Raw genomic sequence first — 12707 nt, 5'->3', positions numbered from 1 at the left:
AGTAGAGAGCTAGTTCCAAGGGGAAAATGATACCTATGAATTCATTAGAAAAAGACAAATCAATATAAAGATATGAGAAATTATGTTAACAGGTATCTCATAAAACAAGAAACCTGAATAGTTAACAAACACATGGAAAGATAATTACCTACTGCAGTAATTAGGAACACTACATTAAAATAAGAGAAGCTGCTGGGCATGTGGCTCACACCTTTAATTCCAGCACCTGGAAGGCAGAGGCAGATGGATCTCTGAGTTCAAGACCAGCATGATGTACAAAGCAAGTTCTAGGATAGCCAGGGCTACACAGAGAAACCCTGTAGGGAGAGATCCCAAATGGGCATGGTCATAGGTACATAAGAGGGTGTAGAAAAGGGCAAGAGAGAGCCAGGCACTCTTACACTCAGGGTTCAGCCACCATTGGGAAGCATTCTGGGACCAGACCGCTCGGAGTACCAATGTGGTTACTGATTCCTCGTGTGAGTATAACTCCCCAGTAAATTACCAGTTAATAACCTATCTCAAATTCCATTCATGTTCCTCTTTATCTGGTGTCAGAATTCGAACCCATGAGTGAGTTGGGACCTGGGGAACTAAATTTAACCCAGCTGGCGCATGGTCACGGGTACAGGTGTCTCTATCTCTCCCTACAAAAAACCAGTTTCAGAGAGACAGAAGTGGGAGGGAGGGAGGGAGAAAGGAGAGAGAAAAAGGGGAGACACAGAGAGAGAGGTGTGGGGGTGGGGGCGGAGAAAAGCCATTATATATCTATCAAATTTCAAGTGTGCCGAAAGTAAAATGTTGGCAAAATTTCAAGCACACCCACACACAAAAGCACTATTGGTAAAAGTTTAATTATGAGATTGGAGAGATGGTTCCAGAGTATTTACTAATCTTGCAGAGGATCCAGGTTCAATTCCCAGCACCTAGAGGCAGGTGGCTAACATCCACCCATTACTCCGGTTCTGAGGGGTCTGGTACCTTTGTCTGGTTTCTGCAGGCACCTACATGCACATGCACACAAGCAAAAGTTTTCAATATTTAAAATATCTAAAATAAAGAATGTTACTTGACAGTCCCGCTTTGCAAGTAACTTGTATAGAGTAGAAAGTGTATTCTATAATCTAGCTATTCCATAAAGAAATTCTTGGAAAAGATATGTACGTGACTCTTTACAATTGTTCATCATAAGTGACTAAGCTGGAAGCAACCCAAGTGTTCATCAGCAATAAAATGGAGAAGAAAACTGCAGGTTTTTATATAAGGAAAAACATGTGATCGTGAGATGAACAAACAACTCCCTATATCCAGCGCCATACCTGAGTCTCATAGATAAGATGAATGAACAAGAAAGTCATTCACAAAAGACTCTCCTAATATTGTTCCATTAGAAAAGTGACAGGCCCGAACGATCAGGGTTGCTTGCCAGGCACATTACGTAGAGCAGAGGGAAGAAGATGGAATGGGGAAGGGAAGAACAGAGGCTACTGCTTGCTGACAGAGTTTGGGTTTGGTTTTCCCTCTGTGGCTTGGACAGTGGTTGTGTTAATCAGCTTTCCGCTGTTAACTACAGTCACAAATACCTAAGTTAATCAATTTAAAGAGAGCAAAGGTTTCTTTTGGCTTGGGGTTTCAGAATTTACAGTCTGTGGTCAGTTGACCATTGCTTGGGGCCTGTGCTGAGACAGACCACCGTAGTGGGAGTGCATGCTGCAGCCCAGCTGCTCAGTCCACAGCAGCAAGGAAGAACTGTATAGTGAGGCTGTTGCTGTCCTCTGTCACAATAATGCTGTGGTCTGGAACCTGCCAGGAGGATGTTCTCCAAAATGTAAGATTCGGGAATGTCTGGAGACATAGCTCAATAGGTAAAAATGCTTATGGAGCATGTGTGAAAACCTGGCTTTGGATCCCAGAGCCCATGCAGAAGCCGGATGCAGTTCCACACACATCTGTAATCCTATGGGAAGACGGGAGGTAGAGACAAGAAAAGAACCAGCTAGCCTGGCATACACAGCTGTGAATACTGAGAGACACTGTCTAAACACCAAAGGGGAGGTAAAGACTGACACCCAAGGCTGCCCCGTGACTTCCACATCTGCATTGTACTGTGTGTGCAACCCCCTCTCTTCTACACACATGGATTATACACACACATGCAGCAAACAATAAGAAAATGCAAGGAGTCTAAGCAACCCTCAGCAGACCTGGATACGCCTTCTTTTTGAGGGCGCTGGGAGTTCTAGACAGGGTTCCTCTGTGTCGCCTTGGCTGCCCTGGATCTTGCTCCGTAGACCATGGCCTTGAACTCGGGAGATCTGCCTCCTCCCGCTCTCGAGTACTGGGATATCTGTCTCCTTCCTGTACTTCTTGACCTCCTTGCTTTGCCTCCTGTTCAGGGCTCTACTGATGTTTTAAGTGTCCAAATGGTTCATGATTTCCCGCATCCAACTGAGGCCGCCTTACTCACAGAGTCATCACTTTGCTTCCAAACCCCTGTGCGTTGGACTCCTCTGCCCCTCCAGAGGCTGTCTAGAAAGCAGTTTGTATGAGGAAGCATCCTTTGGCTGTCCTGAGGGGTAGCCATGCTTCTCCCAGTCGCTTTAAATGTATCCCTCTGTGTGTCAAATGTCCTTCCCTGCCCAGAGACATTTTTTCAAGTGTGGTTACACTTGGGCTAGCATATCTGCCCACCACTTACCAGATATTGAGACCATGTGGCCTCTTTCATTTTCTTTTTCTGTAAACAACTAAGGGGCAGGTTTGTGTCTGCATATTTTTTAACATTATATCTCATTGCCAAGCATAGTACCTAGCATTTTGAAAATGATTGATAGCTCACACTGAAACACTTAATTGTTTTTATTATATTTTTCGAAAGATGATCTGGATCAATGATTCCCAACCTGTGGGTCTCTATCCCTTTGGGGTTCAATGATCTTTTCACAGGGGTCACATATCAGATATTGTACAGATATTTATTTATATTACGATTCATAACATTTGCAAAATTACACTTATGAAGTAGCAATGAAAATAACTTGGGGGGGGTCACCACGACATCATTAGGAAAGTTGAGAACCGCTGATCTAGATGAACACAGACCAGTGTATGCTTAAGAAAAAGTCAAAGTTTTTTCGTGAAAAAGTGAAATTTTGGTACATGTTTTTGTTTTTTTTTAATTTTACCACATATTTTCATAGTTTAAACATCCTGAACTTCTCAGAATTAAGAATTAATCTAAATACATAGATGTCTATATTTTACTGATTTCTTCGCAGCATTCATCATATATGTAGGAACGAAGGACAGTGAACAGCCTTGAATGTTTTTGAGAGAGAATGTTTCTTACTGTCCTGGTGTTATCTGTGCAGGCTATTCTGCCCAAGCTCTGGGCATCTCTTTGACAATGAGAAAACAGGAGGAAAGGGTTATAAAGAGGCACCAAGGAGAAGACAGGAGGGAGGAGTTATAAAGAGGCACCAGGAAACTTGAGGATGATAAATGTACAAGTGTGGTTCTTCTTTTCCTCCCTTTTAAAAAAACTATTCTTTTCCCATTGAGTATATCCTGATTACAGTTTGCCCTCTCTCTACTCCTCCTGGTTCCTTCCCATCTTCCCTGCTACTTGGATCCAATCCCTTGGTGTCTCTCATTAGAAAAAAAGAGACTTCTAAGAGGTAACAACCAGACATAACCAAGTAAGAAATAATAAACTAAAAATCAATAATAAACATCAAATCAAAGTTAGACAAAGCAAACCAACAAAAGGAAAAGAGCCCAAGAAAAGGCACAAGAATCAGGGACCCACTCATTCGCACACTCGGGAATCCCATACAAACACTAAACTGAGCACTGTAATCTGTGTGAAGAAGGCCTGGTGCAGCCCCGGTGCATGCTGCCTCAGGCTCTGTGAGTTCACACATCCTTTGCTCAGTTTACCTACAGGGCCTTGTTCTCTTGGTGTTCTCCATCCCCTCTGGCTCTTAAACTCTTTCTGCCTCCTCGTTTGTGGAGTTTTCTGAGCTCTGAGGGGAAAGATTTGTTGGAGACACCCCACTTAGAGCTATGTGTTCCAAGTTCTCTGTGTGTGTGTGTGTGTGTGTGTGTGTGTGTGTGTGTGTGTGTGTAAAGTCTGGCTGTGGATCTCTTACTTTTCATCTGCCACTAGAGTAAGGTTCTGTGTTTACTGTTTTACCTGTAGGCCCTAGCAACCTGTGAGAGAGCTCAAAAAAATTGTTTAATAAACAAATAGAGGCTGAACAGTGGTGGCGCACATGTTTAATCCTAGCACTCAAAAGAGAGACAGAATCAGGCAGATCACTGAGTTCAAGGCCAGCCTGGTCTACAGAGTGAGTGCCAGGATAGCCAGGGCTACACAGAGAAGCCCTGTCTTGGGGGCAAGGGAACAAATAGAGGCAGCAATGGAATTTAGGGTAGTAGGGGCCAGAACTTGTCTCTTGGAGTTGGGATTTAGATCACTGATAACTTTACCAAAGCAGTTATATTGGAATGGAAAGTTACCTTTTAAAATCACAGTGTTGGACAGTAAGATGGCAATGCCAGTGAAAGTGCTTGCTGTCTAGCCTGAACCTGCCAATCCCTAGGTCCTATCATGGAAGGAGATGACTGACTCCTACAAGCTGTCCTCAGACCTCTTCCACATGCATGCTGTGGCATGTGCCCACAAAATAAATAATAAATTAATTAATATATGTCAGGAAATTAAAATCAGAGGCTAGAGAGATGGCTTAGCAGTTAGAAAGCACTTAATAGTCTTCAGGAGACCAGGGTTGAGTTCCCAGTACCTACGGGAGGCAGCTCACAAGCACCTGTAACTCGAGTTACCTGAATCCCTCTTCTGGCTTCCTCCAGCACCAGCATACATATGATGCACAAACATACATGTAGACATGCACACATACACATAAAATAAAAGTAAATCTTTTTTTAAAAAAAAAGCACTGTGTAACTCAATATTGAAGTAAACTTTCACTTTGTATATTTAATAAACACTTCTGATATCAGTTGTCAACTTACATATAAGTATTTTTATCATTATTTATTGAGGTTTTGAAACTTTAACATTTTGAAGAATATCTATTGTTCTGGGTGGTTTTATGGCAACTTGACACAAGCTAGAGTCATCAGCAAGTAGGGAGCCTCAACTGAGAAATGCCTCTACAAGATCAGGCTTCGGGCAAGCCTGTAGGACATTTTCTTAACTAGTGATCAATGGGGAAGGCCCAGACCATTGTGGGTGGTGCCATCATCCTTGGGCTGGTGTCCTGGGTTCTATAAGAAAGCAGACTGAGCAAGCCAGCAAGCAGCGCCCCTCCATGACCTCTGCACCAGCTCCTGTCTCCAGGTTTTTGCCCTGTTTGAGTTTCTGTCCTGACTTCCTTTGATGATGAACTGTGATGTAGAAGTGTAAGCTGAATGAACTCATTCCTCCCCAACTTGCTTTGGGCTTTGGTCATGGTGTTTCACCACAGCAATTGAAACCCTAACTAAGACACCTGTGTTCATGTGTTTTTACATGTGTACATATATGATATGTTCATATGTGTATAGTAAGCTTCTCTTCCATACCACCTGGTTGCTACATGCCTGGCTGCAAGAAGATAATCACAGAATTCCTTTCTTATGTACCTGTTATGGTTGGAGCATGATGGACTGAACCCATGAGCCAAAATAACCCTTTTCTTCCTTAAGTTGCTTCTGTGAGGTGTTTTTCACACTGATACAAAAGGAGTAAGCCATCTTTCTAAAGTTCTTTATGTATATATTTAATCAAGCACAAATACAGACTTTGCTTGACACACTTTGCTTGCTCTAAAGGCAGCAGATTTTACACATTGCCTGCATCTCTTGCTTCCTGTTGCTGTCTGAGAGGTCTTTACAGATAGAGAGCTTCCTCCACTGGTTTTTAGTGCAATGTATTTTCATGGTCCCCGGGCATACCGTAATTATTTAGCCTGACCCAGTGCTGGAGGGTGTTTACATCCTTCCTGAAGACTCAGCAGTGAGTAACACCAGCACATACCATCTCTTTCTTGTGTCCACAAATTGCTGGGCTAAACATGTACTCATCCATAATTTCCACGGATCCAGTCTCCAGGGCATCGTGGCAGTTTGCATTTGCACAGGTGCTAACAGAATTTATTATGGAAACTTTCAGTTTTGTGTCACTCTGATAGGGAACAATGATATCTGGGTGTGGTTTTGACTTAACATGTCCCTTATGATTGACATTGAGTGTCTTAAACTATTTAACTTTTCTATAAACTCTACTTGTATATTGTTGCCTCTTTCTTTTTAAAACTGTTGATATGGTTTGGATCCCAATAGAATCGGAGCCTAAGATAAGAACTTGAGTATTGTATTTTATTTGGGAACTGACCCCTGGAAGCAGGAGTAAGCCAGTGTGCAAGAGTGTTTTCTATGTGATCGCTATAGCCCAAGAAAGTCTGAGTCTATCAGATTCACTAAGAAGCATGCAGAAGGCCTTCCAGAATGGCCTCCTAAAGATGGAGGCCTCTTTTGGCCTCTGTTCCCTCAGGCAGTTAACTAATTGAGGACTGCTTCTGAAGCATTATACTCCCTCACATTTCTGGACAGGTTTACAGGATTCAGGGATCTTTTTTTTTTCTTTATATTTTTTTTATTTGAATTAGAAACAAGATTGTTTTACATGTCCATCCCAGTTCCCACTCCCTCCCCTCCTGCCCTACCACCTCCCCCCATCTAAAACCCTACCTATCACATACCCTTTCTGCTCCCCAGGGAGGGTGAGGCCTTCCATAGGGGGTCATCAGAGTCTGTCATACCCTTTGGGATAGGGCCTAGGCCCACCCCTGTGTGTCTTGGCTCAGCAGTATCCCTGTATGTGGAATGGGCTCCCAAAGTCCACACCTATGCTAGGGATAAGTACTGAAGGGTTCAAAGATCTTGATGACCTTGAAGAAGGCTCAGAGACAAAAAGCTGGAAAAACCAGCTGTGAACTTGTAGGAGTCTTTCTCCAAGAGAGTGAGTTCACAGGGCACTGTCCACTGGAGCCCCTGCTGACATTAAAGGTGGACCAGTGAGATGCAGGGCAACAAGCAGTGGCCATTTTCTTTCTGGATTCTACTGACCATACTGTCACTTACATGGGTTTCATTTGCCTTATAATTTTACTTACAGCATTTTTTTTCTTTTTTAAAGATTTATTTATATTGGAGAAGTACTTGCAGCATTTTTGAATAATGGTTTTATTGATATTGAGACGTAATTCACATATCATACATTTCAGCCATTACAAGTTTGCAAGTCAATGGATGCAGCAAGTTATTGGTACTTGATCTCACATAAAGCTCAGGCTTGTCTGAAACTCTTGATCTGCCTCAGTGCACCACTATGTCCAGCAGAATGTGTCAGCACCCTGAGGAGAACCTTCACAGTCCTAATTTAACCCCTCCTCACCCTCGAGAAGCTCCAAGTCTGCCTCCTGTTTCTACTGATTCTCTATGCTGGGCATTTTATTGACATTTACCAACTGGCTTCATTCATTTGACTCATTTGTAGCATATGCCAGTGATGCACTCCTTCCCCGATAAATAATATTCTGTTGTCTACATAAACTGAAATTTGTTCATCCATTAATCAGTGTGTATTTACATTAACACATGGAGTCTTATAGGAACACCAGTGGGGCTCTCTGGAGGACTTTATAGGCAGCATAAAGTTCAATCCCCAGCCAACAATCAATCAACCAATAAAATGAAGGGAATTCTGCAAACATTTGTGGACAGTTTCTTTGTATAGACATGGTTTTCACTTTCTTTCATTTCATGCCTGGGAGAGTTCTGGGTCTTACATTAGTGCCATGGACTGGAGGAACCATTTGCTAACAAGGCTGCCCCATTTTAAGCAATGACCTATGATAAGCAATGACCAAGGGGTCCAGTGTTTCTAGGTCCTTGCCAATTCTGTTTCCTTCTCCTTTTATTACAGTGTTCTTGGATGAGTAGTATCTCATTGTAACTTTGATTTGCATTCCTCTAGTTTCTAATTATAGTTTAGCTTTTGGGTTGTTTGTTTGTTTGTTTGTTTGTTTGAGACAGAAGTTTCTCTGTGTAGCCCTGGATATCCTGGAACTCACTCTGTAGACCAGGCTGGCCTTGAACTCACAGAGAGCTGCCTGCCTCTGCCACCCTAGTACTGGGATTAAAGATGTGTGCCACCATCCCCTAGCTACTTAGTTTTCTTTAACAATTCATAGTATAAGTTTTTACTTCTCTTGTACAGTTTATTCATAATTATAATTTTAATATTTTATAAACAATTTAATACTGAATTATCACACTAAATATAATAAATTCAGATATTACACACTTTATAACAACTTACTGCATTTTATTGTGTGCATGCCAACAAGCTTAGCTTTTTACATGGGTACTGGAGATCAAAACCCAAGTCTTCATGGCTGACATTGTCTACTTCATCCACTGAGCCATCCCCCTACTCCCACATCCTTTTAAAAAATCATATTTTTATTAGTTGAGAATTTAGTATATACAGAAAATGCATTTTGATCATATTCATTCTCCACTCTTACCCTTACCCCACTGGCTATCTCAACTTCATACCCTCTTTTTAATTTTTTTTTCTTAATAACCCATTAAGTCCAATTTACTCTGCCTATATGCTCGCGGCTATCCTCCACAGTATGGTAAACCTACCAGTGACCATACCCTTAAAGAAAACTGACTTTCCCTCCGCTAGCAGCCATCAATACCGTTAGTTCCTCAACTAGAATGGGAGCTCATGAGCCCCTCCTCATCCATGGTGATCTTAGGCAGGTCTTTATGGCTACAGCTGCTCTGAGTTCAAGAGTCCTGCAGCCCTAGAAGGCAGCCCTCATCTTCAGTCAGGCCTGCCCAGCCTCTGGCACTATTGTCTTTCCATCCCTTCTTCCATGATCTTCCCTGGGCCTCAAGGAGAGACATGGGGAATAACTGTCCCATTTTGACCAACTGAGTCTCTGCTTTGACCAGTTGTGAGTTTATTCGTCAACCATCATCCACTGCACAAAGAGGGTTCTCTGATAAGGACTGATCTATGAGCAGGGAGATACAAATGTAGAGGGCAGTTTGTTTCTATCTCCATTTACCAAAATAATAATAATAGGTTCACAATTAGGGTCTGTGAGCTCCCTAGCCATGGATCTTTGTCAGATTTGCAGTACCACGCAATTGCTTCCTATGGAGTGGGCCTTAAATCCACTCAGAAAGCAGAAGGCTATCCCTATAGCATTCATGCTGCTATTGCCCTCCCTCAGCAGCCCCTTAGCACCTCTAGTAGTATGAAAGCCAGGCAGAAGGAAAGCCCACCATTTTTTTTTTAGTTACCCTGTACCCCAGGCTGGCCTTGAACTTGTAACTCTTGCTTGTCATCCTCCCACATGCTTGTATTATTGGCAAGCATCACAACACTTGTAAATCCAGTATTGGGAAATGATAGACAGGAGGATCCCTGAAACTTACTAACTAGCTCCAGATGCAGTGAAGCCCTGTCTCAAAAATTAGAGTGGAAAGCAGCTGAGGTAGATGCCTGACATGACTTCTGATGTCCACACGTGTGCACACATACTTCTGCACATATGTATTCATACACATACGACTGCATATAAGCACAAGCATGTACAAACACAAGAGATTTATCTGTACACAGATAGATATAGCTCATCTCTGAAGGAACTGTGGACATAATTTGGATATGGAGCATAGATACCCCATCGACAGGTCATCTGAGTTTGACCAACTACCATGACGTAAATTCCTAAAGTGTTACATGGATCAAGTGAATTAATATATTTGAAGCACTTACAGTAGCTCCTAACACCTAACTCCTAGTGCATGTTTGTTTAATAAAAACTAATTAAGCCTGAATACATACACATTGACTTTTCTAAAGTATCTGAATAGTTCCAGAAAGAAGCTAAATCCTCCTTCCTGCTTTTCCTCAGCTCACCCCTGCCATTTTAACTTTCTTCCTGCATATATAATGCTTCTAATTTAAACAACCTCTCTCATTTTCAAGATTCGCCAACTCTCAGTCCAGCTAATTCTTCAATCAATTTAAGTGGCGCTCAGGACCTGACCTGGAATAAGAATGTTGTGAAACCACTGCCTTTATCTTTGCAGGTTGTAGGAAAGACTTTTGTTTCAGGTGATGTTTTCCTTCCTTCCTTCCTTTTTTTTTTTAATATACCAAATGACTTGTGTGAAATTTATTGACAAATTAGTGTTTGAAAACAGACTCCCCTTCTACCTGCCAGTCTAAGATGGCCATGAAACTGACTAAAATAATGCAATATTGGACAAAGCTTGCCTCTGTCTGCGATCCAAGCAGAGAAGTCAAAATGACATTTAGTGCACAGAAGACTAGAGTTTGACTCTGCTCAACAAATGTTTCTTGTGCTCCTGCTGTGACTAGCACCTGAGGTTATAAAAACAAACAATGCTTGACCCCAGATGTCTCAAATCCAGTAAAGGTGACAGGTTTACAAGATCTTTTCAATGTGCTGTAGCCAGCATTTCAGGAATAACTGGGAGGAGATTGGTCTTAAGAATGAGGAAAAAGGTACTTTCCAAAGGGATGGGGGAAGATAGTTCATATTCCAGTACTAGCAGAAATGAGTGACAACAAGAATCTGAGAGCTGGCGTGGTGGCACACACCTCTAATCCCAGCACTCAGGAGGCAGAGGCAGATGGATCTCTATGAGTTCAAGGCCAGCCTGACATACAGAGTGAGTTCCAGGACAGTTAGGGCTATACAGAGAAACACTGCCTTGAAAAACAAATGAACAAATAAAAAACAAACAGGAGAAAGGGTCCTTCGAGAAGGAAAAAAAAGAAAATTATAAGATGTGTAAGAACTTTCTTACATTTTGGACTTGAAACATAAAATGTACAACTCAAAGTGGCAGGAGGCAGTCACAGGAAGGCAGGCTGAGAAACATGGATTTTACCATAAATTTGTGGAGCAGAGAACTGGCCTATTCTGGTTTGAATTTGAACCAGATGTTCTCGGAAGTAACATGTAAGAACAAGAGGTAGAAATACTTCTCTGAGGTCATTTCATTAGTTTAAGTGAGAGGTGCTGAGGTCCTTAGCCAGAGTGATAAGAGATTGGAGAAGGTAAGACAAAATGGAGAGCTGCTCAGGGAATGAAATCACATGGACCTGGCAGATTAACATGTGCCTGAAGGAGAAAGTGCCTCAGTTGACATCAATCTTTCTGGGCTAATGGTGCCATCATCTGAGACAGGGACTGTGGAAAAGGGAACAGACTCTCCGGGAGGCGAGCACATGGACATGTGTAGTCCCAATAAGTGGAGCTGTCCATCACTCATTTATTGATGGATGGATAGAGGGGAGCTACCAACATGTCAGTAAAACCATCAAGGTTAATATTAGCCATGAAAGATACATGATGTCGCAGACTATGATGAAGGGTGGAATCCTAGAAAATTTCAGTGCTTAAGGAAAAGAAATGGTAACACAGAGAGCCTATCGTTCTGGGACATGATCAAAAAGTTAGACATCACAGTTTATAAAATCCATCTTGTTTTTTACTCTAGCCCAGCTATTTATCTCCTAGTTAGATTTTAAATATGAACAAACTAAAGTTTTCACAATGATGAAAAATAATGAAATAATAGATAAGTAATCAAAGAAGTTACTAAAGTTGACTTCATAATGCAAGAATTATGCTCAGTAATTAAGAATGACTGCTAGCCAGGCAATGGTGGCACAAATCTTTAATCCCAGCACTCGGGTGGCAGAGGCTGGCAGATCTCTGTGCTTTCTAGGCCTGTCTGGTCTACAGAGCTAGTTTCAAGAAAATCAGGACTACACAGAGAAACCATGTCTCAAAAAACAAACAAACAAAAAATGCATACTGCTTCTGGCAAAGGATGGGAGTTCCCAGTACCTACCTCAGTCAGCTCACAACTTCCTGTAACTCCAGGACCAGGAAATCTGATGGCTTCTTCTACTTTGTGGCTACCACATGCATATGCACAAACCCACATGTAAACACACATGCACACACATAATTGTGTAACAGTCCTGGTTGTCCTAGAACTTGATTTGTAGATCAGGCTGGCCTCAAACTCACAGAGAGTCAACTGTCTTTGCCTTCTGAGTGCTGGGATTAAAGGCGAGTGCCACTGCACATAGACCCTAAAAATGAAATTTTAAAAAGAAAAAGAGGCTAACAAATTTTGAATCCCCACTAATCATTCCTAATATCCTTAGGAGAGAGAAAACTGTCCACTCTTTGCTCCCTGGTGGATATTTACAGCTGTCTTTGAGATTCTTTTGCAAAAAAAAAATTAAAAATATGAATTTGACTAGGCTGCTAGCAATTAATTTATTGGAAATACAGTGGACACAGAAATGTTCAATGATAATAGGAACATTGAACCAGCAAATTCTTCAAGATTTTTCAAAAGAAAAATAATCACAAGAAATTTTTTTTAATATTTTATTTATTATGTATACAACATTCTGCTTCCATTTTTATCTGCACATCAGAAGAGGGCACCAGATCTCATAATGGATGGTTGTGAGCCACCATGTGGTTGCTGGGAATTGAACTTAGGACCTCTGGAAGAGCAGTCGGTGCTCTTAACCTCTGAGCCATCTCTCCAGCCCCACA

At 41.8% G+C, this 12707-nt stretch overlaps 1 protein-coding gene across 1 annotated transcript in view; it reads left to right on the top strand.

The window, feature by feature from the left end:
* Positions 1 to 12707, top strand: part of Greb1l (GREB1 like retinoic acid receptor coactivator) — a 101700-nt gene that overhangs the window by 24515 nt on the left and 64478 nt on the right. The window lies entirely within an intron of this gene.

The sequence above is a fragment of the Cricetulus griseus genome, chromosome 2, assembly GCF_003668045.3.
Source record: "Cricetulus griseus strain 17A/GY chromosome 2, alternate assembly CriGri-PICRH-1.0, whole genome shotgun sequence".
Classification (NCBI taxonomy): Eukaryota; Metazoa; Chordata; class Mammalia; order Rodentia; family Cricetidae; genus Cricetulus; species Cricetulus griseus.
The sequence above is the reverse complement of the archived record's forward strand: the minus strand, read 5'-3'. Positions and strand labels throughout refer to the sequence as shown.